A 9,860-nucleotide genomic window follows, 5' to 3' on the forward strand; every position below is an offset into this window, starting at 1 on the left:
AATGTTATTTTGTAAACAAAGATGGCCGAAAGCGTATAATGTTAGGTATAGTTCTGATTTTTATTTGTCATTAAGTGTGGTTACCACAAAAGCACTTGTAACACAAAAATGAAGGAACAAATTGATTTTCTTGGAGTTTATCTTGTTCATTTTCAATGATGCTATTTTTGTCTTTGGTTGTAAAATAAAGGCCATGGTTTCAACTTCAACGCTGTCACTGTGTAGTGTACAAAAGAAAGCTGGTTGAAAAACATGGAAGATGACACGTTAGAATCATAAGAATATGATCAAAATAATCTACATATATATGTAATAATTTGTGGTGTGAAGCGCAAACAAATGGTAATAGTCATTAAATCAGTTCATAGCACATTTAAAAATAACCCAGTATATATTTTTTGTGTCTCATGATATTAGCTACTCATTTTGATACCCTTAACACTAAGAAGATGATAGATTTAGGGAAGCATTTTTAATTCAATTCAATTCATAAAAATTGTAAGAATAGATTTAATGTGCATATGAAAAGTAAAGGACCATAGTGCAACAAGTTTGTTTAGAACTTAGCAACAATGTGAAGGTTTTGATTTACCATATGAACCCTCTTTCAGATTTCTCCAGAAAGAAGAAACACAAAAGACACTCATATTCCTGAATCTTACCCGAGTGAAATAAATGTAATAAAAGTCAACTACACCTTAAAAGTAACAGGGTATTGAAGTTATGGTTTAACAAAAGTTCAAGTGTAGGTTCCTTAATTGTGAATCTTGTGTTTTCTATCAGATGTGTGTGTTGTATTTTATTGAGCTTGTTATTAAGGAAGGCTTGATAGACTTGTGTTTTGCATTTCAGAGCCCCAAATCTCTGCCCGTGTATGTTTATATAGGCAAAAAAATAATAATCCCTCTATAGTGTGGGGTGTTGTAGATAAAATAGAGAGAGGACAAAATGCACTTGTCACGCACGCGCGTGTTTGACGCGGAGCTCGCTCGGCTTTGCCGTTCACCAGCAGAGTCGGGCACCTGATGATAAAAAAACAAGAAGCCGCGGCACATTTCCACCGAGGGCATTTAAGTAGACACGGTACCGCCCCGCTCGGCTCTTGAAGGTTCGCCTCGGGCGTCTTCACTCCCGGGAACAATGAAGCTTGCGGTGTCAGCGGAGCTGATGGCTTTTTTTGGGGGGGGTGCTCAGCCTGAGAAGGTTTGAGAGCCATTTAGACACAACATGGAAAGTATTGTAGTGGCATTTTTTGAAGCCCCCCTTTATTTGTCAGTGTCCAAAAGGTTATTTTAATTCAGGCCGGGCGAGAATGGATACCAAGTATAGTTATCAGGCAGCCACTAGTGTCATTCAAAGGTATCGGCTCCTCTCGGAGGCTGCCGATACCAGCCACCGATACTTAAGCCCAACAAATATGACAATGTTAGTGGTATTTAAAAAAAAAAAAAAAAAAAGTGTAGGTGAAAGGTAACGGCAGTAATTGAAGAGCCTGGCCCTATTTGTCATCATTTTGACAGGTTTGTTGATTTCTTGATAGGTGTTTGAGTCCTTCGAGTCATCTGTGAAAGTGGCATAGTCAATTGTTATTTCCGCTATTATGTACGAGTTCACAAGTTTGAAAAAGGGATCACCTGTAACAACGTCAGCCAGCCAGAGGCTTAGCTGCATTGTTTACAAATTAATATGTGGTTGATGTTAATGTTGCCTCCAACAAGAAGTGCAAATCCATGTTGGCTCTGAAAGCTTGACAGACTTTGCAAGAGTGACTAAGCGTAGGGAAGACAGAAGCACCCACCTGGAACGTGTTGACTCGTGAAGCTTTGACTTGTCTCGCTGGCCGTACAGTTGGAAAAATAAGAATTGTCGGGGACACGTCACATGAAAAGTAGGTTGCGGACGTCTCGGGTTGACCACACCGCGGATGGTGACATCACCCTCCCGGAGACATTTGTGCGTGCGCGTTAGAAAATAAATAGGTTACAACTGTCGCGGCTGCCATTTCCTCATTATTCCCGACTATTCCTGGTCGGGTTGTCAAAGGCGTTTCATCCGGCAGCCTCGGCGGACAGCGTGACGAGTCTCATTCACGTGTGGTCCAAATGCTTTGCATGAGAACGGGGCCCCCAAACTCTGGCAAAGTGACACTGGGCCGACAAGCCGTCAGCGGGCGGCTGTCATATTAGGCGGCTAAATTCAGGTGACACCCATCCGGCGGCCTCACCCGGGCCGACCTGACACCGCTTCGTGTTCCCCGCTGTCTTTTTCTGAGGGGCTTTGTTAGCCGGGGTGGGAGCGGAGAGTGGAGGGGAGGGGGCGCTTTTTTAATCAGCATGACCAACCCGTGCACGTGCACGCGCATACTGGATGCGGGTGCAAGCATCCGCCGAGGGCAGCGGGCCGGCCGGCGTGCCATCATTAGTCCAGGGCGACGCGGCGAGCTCCTGACACATGTCGACGTGAGCTTTCATTCGACCTCCGCGAGGAGCATCCACATTATGCATAAAGGCGCTACTGTCACCGGGCGGGAAGAAAAGAGACGGAGAGAAATTATTAGAGGTGGAAGTGTACACCTTGCAGCGGGTCCGCGCGTTGCGACCATCTCCAAGTTGGGGAGGTTGGACGACTTAGTCGTGAAAGCCTCCTACGTGACTTATACGGAGTCCAAAATGTCAGGACGCAACATCAGTTATAGAAAAGTATCAGAAAATGTGGCATGAGCTCTGTTGCTGTGTATTTGCTGTTTGCTCTCCCCAAAGGTCAGCGACCTTTTAGAAACCGACAATAAGTAAAAGAAAGCAATGAAGTGCATCATAACCCCCTTGCCAATGTTGCCTATGTTAAAGAAGAAATTGCATAATGTGTCATTGTTTGCAAAGATTTCATCCATTTGAAATGCCAAGTCATGTGGAGTCTGAAGTGTTTGAATTTATGTCCAGCAGGAGGGGCGGTTCTCCGAAAAATGACGTGAGGGAGACAAGAGTGCGGGGAGAGAAGAAATGGCCGCATCACGTGTGGAATGATCCTTTTTGAAGCATCATTGTTGGTAAGCTTCAGCCATTGTTCCCTTCCAAAGTTATCAATCCTGAACTTGTGAATGTGTGTGTGTCAAACTCTCAGTTGTAGTGCCGGTTCCCATGTCTTTACCTTCCAAGAAGAGCTGGAGAAAAACATGAGCGGGGAATGTGAAAGAAGACAGCCTTGGCACCATTCACCCGAGAGCCTTTTGACAATGTTTAGCAGTCGCCGTGTCGTGATCAGGTGAGTCGACACGCACACATAGCAAGCCAATTGTCCCATTACGTCTTATGTCCGTACTCCAAAGCATTTTTTTGTTGCGCCCAGGTAGAGAAGGAGCCAATTGCATGCTGTTGCAATGCTTGTGTGCTGGGGCAGATGAAAGGACACCTGAGAAGTCCTTGAGAAGGTAGGACAAGAAGATGTTTGCTTCTGTTGACATGCCAAAGCTCATCCTGCACGTGAGTTAATTTCCAGAAAGGCCGCCCACACTGATGTGACTCGTTGTTTTGGTGCCCAATTATGAAGAGAGCAATTAAAGAAGAAGTCAAATGCGTAAAAGGAATATGCAAATGATCAGTGGAGGCGTTTGTCCGATAATGTCGCGTCTCTAAGCTCTTTTATTTGTAAGTGAAATATTCCCTGATCCACCGTGACAAACAAACAGAAGCGATAATCCTATTATGTTATTTTTTTGTTGGGGGGGTGCTTTTTGTTTTCCTTCTACAGTCACTCAAATGTGTTGTTGTTATTGATTAAAAAAGAAACAAATAAATAAATAAATAGTGGATGCATCCGTTTCATGGATTGTAAGAAAAGGTTTTGTTAGGGTTAGGGTTAAGACCGAAGTGAATGCCAAAATAAAAAATGCCGAAAAAGTAGAACCAAAGTTAGCAGACGTAATTCACGGTAATTGGGTCCTTTGTTGCTGTAATGCTTTGGAAAGTTTAGGTCAGTGGAAGGCTTTGAGAGCCGCCAGAGGGACGCAAAGCCAACACGTCAAGTCGCAGATGGGCACTTTTGAAGGAAGCTTTTAGAAGCGTTTTAAGCTATAAAGTACTTGAAACCAAATAAGTTGCACTTGAGCCGCGAGTGTCACAGGAACTTTGGCACGATGACGACGCCACCGTCATTTTCCCACTAATACCTGAACTAAATACCCCCGCCTGCTCGCTCCCAAAGTGCGCCCTTTAATCGTGGAATAACGGCCTTTTGAGGGGGGGGGTAATAAAAAGTGACAATTGAAGGATCCTCACCTTGGTCTGCGGCGTAGAAGAAAAGTCTCCTTGTAATTATTGCAAAAGTGTTTGTTGGAATCGTAGGTGACAAATCCTCAAACCCCCGACGACAGAAGACGTCGAGACCCCTTTCATCTCGGGGGGTGAGCCACTGACAGGCTCCGGCGACGCACCTTTCATGGCGAATGTTTTAATGTGTCGTCACGCTCCACGCGCCCTTCGCTTGTCGCGTAGGCGATGTGGCTCGTATTAGAGGGAGTTCAACGCCAACTTGTGAGGAGCAGCGCTCCAACTTTAATCATGGGCTCGTTTAGTAAAGAGCTTTCTTTCCTCTGCTGTGAGTCAGGCCAGGCATATTAAAGCATAGATTGGGGAATTTGGCCAGTTCATAGAAGTTGTAAAAGTAGCAAAGTGGACCGTCGTAACGCAAGAAAAATGTTTTGCATGAGTTTAGATTGACCAATTTCAGGCAAAGCTGTCTGATAGCATCAAAAAGAAGTGGAGAAATAGGAAAAATAGGTTTGGATTTACAGAACGTGCGCAATGCTAGCTCGCCATCGCTTCAGGTCGAAGGTATTTGGGACCATCCTTGACCAGAGTCAGGTTTGATGGTGGCATGGGCAGCCCACTTGAAAGGATGTAGCATGTTGTCAATAATCAAAGGATGTGAATTTGTAGAACTGTCAAGTGTCTGGTCAGAAGGTATTCAAAACGGATGCTTAGTTGTGGAAGTTTGCCGGTTGGTCATTGTTAGATAAATTGTATATATATGTTATCATGCGTTCCCTAATGAGTACTTATTAATAAAGTTATTGCGCAGAATGCTTGCTGTTTCTTCTTGCAGACATCACCTAGTCCACAACAAGTCAAACGATGCTGTCTGGAGCTTCCTGACCTTCTACACATCTAGGAATCCAAGAAAGTTGTTGATGTCTGCACATGTCATTTTGTCTATGCACTCTTTTCACATGACTACTTTGTTTCCCATAACATTCACTTTTCGTTTCTCATGGGATCCTGTCTGCGACTTCTAGTTTGACATAGAATCTCGTTTCTTCTCTCATGAGACAAAGCCCACGCTTTCCCCCCCACCTATCAGGGGCTAGTCTCACATTGTAGGTAGGGCATTCCTAAATAAAAAGAGAGGAGTGTAAACAAGACCTTTAGTGTATTTTGGATTGCTGTAAGTCTGGATGCACTCCTCGCGAGAAAAGATCAACATTCTGTCTCACTGGTTTTGTCTGCTGATCCTTTTGCTGAATCTGAACCTAACAGTCATTTTTAGCTGTTTAGTAAACAATCTTGTGATTGGCAAGCAGCTGCTTAACCTGTCGTCATGTCCTCCATATGGCAGAGTCAGGGACCCTCCTGTCCCGCGGTGAGCTCAGCGTGTGGTCGGGACCTGTCATAAGCTTCCCAAGCCAAGCCAAGCCAACTCAACTGTCACGCCGTAACCCCCTCAGTCAGACGTCAAAATGTTCCCGCTGTGCCATGAGGAATTAAAGGTGGGTTATATGTGAAGCCTTTTGATCCTCTTAGAAATGTCTGAACAGTTTGCAGAACAAATAAAAAGCACTAATCAGCTAATAGAGTCAAGTGCAACTGTAGTCTTGTGCAATGGCCATGGTTATCTTTGTCAATCAAATAGATCCAAGTCATTGTTCTTTAACAATGTGCCGCAGCCAAATGACAGCAAAGCTTGTGTAGCTGTACTCAACATGGTGTAGTTGTACCAAGGTGCCACAAGATAACAGCAAATGTAATGTAAGTCAAGCAAAGTGGCCCTTTGTTGTGTTAATGTATAATGTGCATCGTGTCTTCAAAACTAATGTAATTGTAAATGGACATAGCACTGCTTGTTGTAATGCAGCATTTGACCACCAGGGGGCGGTACAATACAGCAACACAGACTTACTTTGCAGCCTGCAGAATTGTTATATGTATAAATGACTATGTTATATTTCATACAGCTCGACATGCACACGTACAATGCCTATGAAAAGTCATGCTACCTTCCAGGACATGTGTTCCTACCCCCTGGAAATGTGAATGGAATTAAAGGGGACCTTTGTAAAGATGTGTCTGAAGTGTTAAAAAGAGGTATGCTGAATTTCTACAGGCATAAAGACCGTGTCGATTGATGCAACCATGTGTCTTCAGTAGCATAAAGCTACCCGGTAGAGTTTAGGTGCAGTAATGTAGCTAATGCGCACTAGTTAGTTAGTTATTTGTTGTGATTAAAAATAAAAACAATGTTGTGTGAATGTACTTGATGCACCCATTTGTGAATGGTAAACACCGCAAACAGATTCCTGTCTGCAGCCCACCGAAGTTGCAAGATGAATGAGCCAGTCTTTGTTTTGTAATTCCGAGTTCCTGCTCACATACATCATATTTGCAAGCACATAGATTATGAGAGCGAGAGCATTTATCATGTGACATCGGGTGTTTCCTTCACATGCTGATGTACAAGTGTGTCCCGTGGAGCGGTAAAGAGGTGTGTGCATACTTTCCATGCATGATGGCCATTCGCAGCCACTAGCAATGGGTGCTAATGTAGTGTAACAGCAAAATAAAGACATTGTGTAGGTAAAAGGGATGCGTGCTGTATGTAACAAAAGTACTTAAGTAGAAGTAGTGCTGCAATATTTTTGCCAACACATCTTACTGTTGTTAAGCCATCACTTGCTGTACTGAAGGTTTTTATGTGTGTGTTAGTAGCTGGAGAAGGAGTGACATGGTGGAATAAATCCAAAGAAGCAAAAGAAGGACATGAGTGAGCTACTTTGTTGTCTTCATAGTTGGATGTGTCGTTTTCAGGTCCAGGTGAAGACTTTATAGGGGATGCTGTGCGGGTGAAGTCAACTGGCTGGGATGGTCGGCCGGCCACCCGCCCGCCCGCTCATTTCTTCCCCACGGCGTGTGAGAGTGTGTTCCGTCTGTCAGCTGTCAGAAGCGAGCCGCTGATACAGAGACCTGTCACTTGTCATCATCCTGAACCAGTTTTGCAGCTGCCTTTCTCCAGGGAAGTGTGTGTGTGAACATGTGAGACTTTGTGTCTGTGTGTGACAGTGTGTGTTTTTTTGTTGACGGGTGGCAACTGAAAGGCACCAGGGGAAATGAGGAAGGCCAACTTGGAAGTGCCAGAGACTGGAACGTCGCAGCAATGTCAAAGTAGAAGACACCTGAATGGCCACTCGTAACACATTGGTGGTGCTACACTCACTGTTACTTAGCCAGCATCCAGCCAGTCATCATACTGCTCCACACGCCACTACAAAACAGAAGGATGGATGGGGGACACACAGTACGACAACAGTAAAGTACAGTCACAGATGGGGGAGTCATTGTTGTCCCGCAAGAGAGCTTCTCAATCTCAATGGGAGTTAAAGGATGTGACGAACCTGACCTCCCTCCCTGGGCAAAATGGAAGCAAGCATGTACTGCACCTGTCACATTGCACCACTAGGTAGCCACAAGTGCACCCACCTCACCTGTCACTTCTAATGGCACACAAGGGGGAAGGTGAGAACATGCAAACAGCTGACATCTTTGCATGTGATCAAAGTGCCAAGTATCTCACTAGATATCTGATTTCACAGATATGACACACGGCAATCTGTGTGAGATCAGATATCACGGAGGCACAATGAGGAGTAAATATCCCCCACTTCTCAGGTTGCCTTGTAGAATAAATAAAGCACAAACCAAAGGTGTTGTTGGTATGCGGTTCTGCTCTGGTCCTGATGAGCAGCTTCACCAATTGATCCGTGTTGCAGGAACCAGGTCCTTTGGCCCCACTTAGTGGACAAAAGCAGGAAGAAATACACATGTTGATTTTTTTTTTTTTTTTTTTTTTCTTCAAATATTTGTATGGGTACGCTGTCGCCGTCCTCAGGTCAGTTAGTGAAATGCCGTCGGTGACAACTTCGAGTCAATGAGTGAACTGCCTTCCTTCCGTCCTTCCTTCCTTCCTTCCTTCCTTCCTTCCTTCCTTCCTTCCTTCCTTCCTTCCTTCCTTCCCCCCGTGCATCAACGGATCAGTCAGCGAACGTGTTGCGGCTCCTTGTGTGAATGAACGTGAGCCAGAATGTAGATAAACGATTTGCCAAGGAAAGAAAGAACCACACACTAAAACACCGCAAGCTTGTATGCACGTTTTCTCCAAGCTAACGGCTAACGTTATTGCATGAAAGGATGCGCCGTTATGCTGAAACGCGGAGATTATGCTTCTCTTTGGGTAATCTTGATTTGAACAATTAAAGTCCTAATGAACGTGAGCAGCGGGGGGGGGGGGCCCCATTTCAACCCCTTACTCTGAGTGCCAAGCAGGGAAGAAATGGGTACCATTGTTATAATGGTCACTGGTATGACCCGGCCGGGGTTTGAACCCCCGACCTCCCATTCTCAGGGCGGACACTCTCCTCTTAGGCCACTGAGCTGGTAAGCATTGTAGTATAGTGGCGTAACACTTATAGTAGTTTTTAAATAACGTGTATGCATCGATACGCCTCAATATTGTTATCCAATATATCTACTGCAATTTCACATTAGATCACATAACCTAAGTACGTGCAGTTTTCGGTCGAAACTCCTTCCATTTCTCTGCAGTTTATGATTGGAATACTATGCAAAATACCATTAAATTCACTCTCATCGCATCATTTACAGTTTTCAAACAAAATTTGCAACAAGATATTGTATAGTTGAACGTTCCTGGTTGTTCTTTATTTTTGATTGTGTAGTTATATAACCTTGTTTTATGTATTTATTTTTTAGCACTCCATCCCCCACCCCCCTCCAAGTGCCATTGTTCTTTGGGTCAGGCCGCAGTTGTAAATAAGAACTAGGTTAAATAAAGGTTAAATAAAAAATGGCTGGTTTAAAATTTACTTTTGTTATTATTTTAATAAACATTTATGTTAAAACTTGTCTGGTGTTTTATTCCTTTTTATTTTTTTGGGCACGAAAACATAAAAATCTGACATTTGGTTAACTGCTTTATATGACAATATGTGTACCTCATGGACATTTCAATAGGTATTGCACAATAAAAGCTCATTTATGTATATTTTCACACCTGGGATCGAACCAGCAAGAGCCCATGTGATCAACCAGTTGGCTGTTTCGACCAGGCAGCGTATGGTCGTCTGCACTCTTTTGTACTAGTGATGTGCATTCCAGTTCTTAAGTGAACTGAATCTTTAGAATCGCTTCACTCAAAAGATTTGTTGAAAAGAATCGTTCACCAAATCGTTCGTGACTTTAATACCTTGTGAGCTGCTCCATAAAACCATACATATTCCAGCTGATATTAGCGAGGGTTCCACAGTGTAGTGGTTAGTGCGCTGAGCTCTCACCCCAGTAACACAGGTTCGAATCTCAGTGGGATATAAAAGTTTTATCATAGAGAATTTGCCACAGTGGCTCATGAGCTGGTCCATAAAACCATACATGTTCCAGGTAATGTAAGCGAAGGTTCCATAGTGTAGTGGTTAGTGCGCTGAGCTCTCACCCAAGCAACCTGGGTTCGAATCTCAGTGGGACCTAAGAATTTTGTCATAGAAAATTTGCCACAGTGGCTCATGAGCTGCTCCATAAAAC

General features: G+C 43.9%; 1 long non-coding RNA gene across 2 annotated transcripts in view; it reads left to right on the forward strand.

Moving 5' to 3' along the window:
- LOC125986824 (uncharacterized) overlaps positions 1-9,728 on the forward strand; it is a 28,597-nt gene extending 18,869 nt beyond the window's left edge. The window contains exons 2-6 of one of the 2 annotated variants that reach the window (XR_007487783.2): positions 2,940-3,046; positions 3,121-3,261; positions 3,346-3,427; positions 5,611-5,761; positions 7,077-9,728. This is a non-coding gene — a long non-coding RNA (uncharacterized lncRNA). The remainder of the gene's footprint in view (positions 1-2,939; positions 3,047-3,120; positions 3,262-3,345; positions 3,428-5,610; positions 5,762-7,076) is intronic. The other variant, XR_007487782.2, reaches the window with a different exon arrangement.
- The last annotated feature ends 132 nt before the right edge of the window (positions 9,729-9,860 follow it).

This window comes from Syngnathus scovelli, chromosome 19 (genome assembly GCF_024217435.2).
Source record: "Syngnathus scovelli strain Florida chromosome 19, RoL_Ssco_1.2, whole genome shotgun sequence".
NCBI classification, from domain to species: domain Eukaryota; kingdom Metazoa; phylum Chordata; class Actinopteri; order Syngnathiformes; family Syngnathidae; genus Syngnathus; species Syngnathus scovelli.